This window comes from Oculina patagonica, chromosome 13, assembly GCF_052425735.1.
Source record: "Oculina patagonica isolate OP01 chromosome 13, crgOcupat, whole genome shotgun sequence".
Taxonomy (NCBI): domain Eukaryota; kingdom Metazoa; phylum Cnidaria; class Anthozoa; order Scleractinia; family Oculinidae; genus Oculina; species Oculina patagonica.
This window is the reverse complement of record NC_135770.1, coordinates 15,733,337-15,736,845: the sequence shown is the minus strand read 5'-3', so window position 1 is coordinate 15,736,845 and position 3,509 is coordinate 15,733,337.

Sequence of the window (3,509 nt, the reverse complement as noted above, 5' to 3'; positions counted from 1 at the left end):
TCCAGGAGTCAACGCACATCTTTTTGCCCAAAAAAATCCAAAAGAAAAAGAGCAGATGAATAACGTTGACAACTGTTAACATAATTTATTCCTATCTATGTCTCTCAATTTTGTTTTCATGTGACCTTTTTTATTTATCCCTTGGTCGTTAGTTCTAATAATGGCTACTTCTTTTGTGAGGACCATCTTTATCGCGGTCATTTTAGCCGTCTATTATTCTGAGAACACCTTGAGCAGCATAGCATCGCGATATATCTAAATTTCCAAAAAGGACGTAAAGAAAAATTAACTGTAAGGCATCATTACAATTAACAGTTTTAATTAACAACTGAAGGGAAAACACATTGTAAAAGCGGCTGCTTTTTATGTCGGGTTATTCAGCGATCGACAGCTGTTCTTTCCAAGGTACCACGCTGCTTGTGTGTTAAACTCCGCACTAGCAAAAGCAGCGTCGGCAACCATATTTGAATGGCAACTGTCTTTACTACTTGCACGAATTGAAATTAATATCTTGCTAGGTAATATTTTTCCAAAATTACTTGTGGTAAAACACGGCGGCGAATACAAACGGGATAAGCTCCTCCTCTTTCGTATTATTTCACAAGATTTGAATTTCATGTTATATTTACTTTGTGTTTGTTTTGCGTAAAAAACTTCATGTTTTCAGGTTTCAGTCGAAAACATAGCACCTAATTACGCTTTTCGTTTTTATTCTTTACTCCAATTTGTCTTTGGAAATTTTTCTAAGGCCGCCACCTGTAAATAAATCGAACACTCGGATTTCGAGCGACCCGTCTTTCTTCAAGCAGTTTTTTGACCATTAACATGAATTTACATGTTCTGGGACGCCTTCTCGAGAAACCAGAATAAAGTTCAAGTTCAAGTTCAGTTCAGTTAAAAAATGCTTTTAAAAAAGTCCGTGAAGAATGCAAGGAGTCAAATTGAAGAGGTATTACTGAAAGCTGATCATAAACGCAGATACACATGGCACCGGAGGAAAGCTGAGTTTTTGCAGACTGTACTTAGTTATTTTAAAATAAGCTCAAGCTTAATTTGCGATATCTAAGCTAGCTTATATTAATTGTTCCTTGGTACAAAACGGATCACTTAGCGAAATTACTTCTAAAAAATACGGGTCAGGCGGGTGTAAACAGAGGCCATGTTAAAATAATTTATCTACTTTTCATGAGTTCCTGCCTGGAAACTCTGTTGTAGTCCAGTCCCTGAACTCTCTCTTCCACGCGCCCGTTATAGGGGTTAAACCCAGGCGCGCAAAGAGAGAGTCCAGGATAACTTGCATGCACATGCTCAGAACTAACCAATCAGAAGCGAGGAGTGTGACGTCACTTGCTTGAGACGCGCGCGCTTGGTTAAAAATGCTCGCTCAAATGACGATTTCAACTGACCAAGCGCGCGAATAAATGCAAGCAAAACTGTGCTCAATTGCATCCAAAACCGATTCAATAAACTGCTACAAAACTAGGAATAGTTGACGGATAGCGATTTGTAATAATAATAATAATAATAATAATAATAATAATAATAATAATAAACGAATATTTTTAACAGGATTAACCCATCAGTACTTGAGAGTACTGTTATCTTAGGGGTCCTGTAAGATTTTAAAAATCTAAAAAGGAAAAAAGTTTAAAAATGTCAAAGCTACAGTAGTCAAATCATATAAAAGCTTATGAATAAAAATTACAAATAAAAATGTTCTTTTGTGTATTGGCCGTTAGCTTTTAGTAGACACTGACTGGAGAGCTAGGCTTTTTAAAGTTATTCCGGTGATCCTGCTTTACTACACGGTCGCGTAGTTGAACTCGTCATCTGTGCGCGCGCGTTTCCAAAAGTGCTGCCAAATATGGTTTTTCGCCCAATTTTTTGGGGGGAAAACTGGCGCATGCGCATGCAAGTTATCCTGGACTCTCTCTTCGCGCGCCTAGGTTCAGCCCCTATAAAGGGCGCGCGGAAGAGAGAGTTCAAGGACTGGACTAGTGTGATTGTGGCGCTCCGTTGGCGGGCGATACATTTTAAACTAATGGCGGTCAAAACCATCGTACGGATTTTGTTGAGATTCCAAGCATTGGAACGTCACAAATGAGTGCATTTTGGTTCGCATAATGGGCTGATTGCGGGGAAAATATACGCAAGACTGCGTTTCGAAGAGGAAAGACGTATTTTATTGATCAGTTCTTACCGAACTTTTCTGCTCCCTGTGACTAAATCTACATTTTTTCAACTATTTGACATGTCAGCTTTTATGATTTGTGATACGAATTTCGTTGTGTGATTGTATACATTTAGCAAAATTAAGTTTGGCCGTTTGTGACATAAAGAATATTAAAACATTACAAAAAAGTCTGTTGGTATTCGCTTAAGTTATAGCTGGTCGTTTTGGGAGTTAAATTTGCTTTCAATACCTGTTGTTGTTTTGCTGTAGCTTCGAAGGCATCCTGCAGTGCGGGAAAGGCCGTAAATAATGATATAACTACACATAAACTTCAAAATAAGCAAAGCTGCGAGATTGAATTGAATTATACCTCTTTTTCAACAACCACTTCATTAGAATTTATACTAGAATATTTTTAAAGTTTTTAAAGTGCTATTAAGGTTGAAACTCATTGAAACAGTATACTTGTCACCATGTCTTATATGATGACGCTATGGATAAGTTAAGAAGTTTCTATTATACGACATTTGACATTGTCTCTCTTGAACCAAGTGAACTGTAGGCTCCTCGACTACACTGGCCTATTATTTGATAGGTTGACAAAACAAGGGATACGACATGTGAAGTGATTGTTCTGTTAACTGCAAACATAGTCATTTTCTCGACAATAAGACTTGGCTTAAGTAATTTAAAGATTAGCTAGCTCGACTGATACAGTGTTCGCATTGGTGCCAGGCTAAAAAACCAATTTCAGTCGTTACGTTAGAACGACATATTAGTAGTGCAATATTGCTCTCAAGTTGCAGTCGTTAATATAATTTTGATAGCATCTTGTGTTCTCACTGTGCAGGTAAAACATAATGTGTTGTTTTTGAATTTCGTATGTAAAGGTACCTGTTCTTTAGGTAGATGGTATATAAATCTGGGACTACGAAATTACTGATTGAAAAAATGGCAATAAGTTTTAAATTATTTGCGAAATTGACTAGTCTTCCCGTTTCTTTAATACGGAGAGAAGAAAATTTTTGGGATTAAGATTCGTACAGTGGTACTAAAAGTCATGCCATTTAAATGACATGATGAAAACGCTCTCAGTCCCACCAGCAAGCTTTTGCAAAATAACTGTTCGCTTTGACCGTGGAAAATATTAATTAACCGGCTGACATTACTTTACCGCGGAATTGTGATTTAATATTTCAGTGGAAATAATGAAAATAATGCCATATCTCCGGTAAATTCTAGTTAAATCTGTTTAAAATAAACACCGAAATGTTATTGTTTTGGTTGTGAGAAACAGGTGAGAAAAGAGATTAATCCATCATTTTGATGTTTTCAG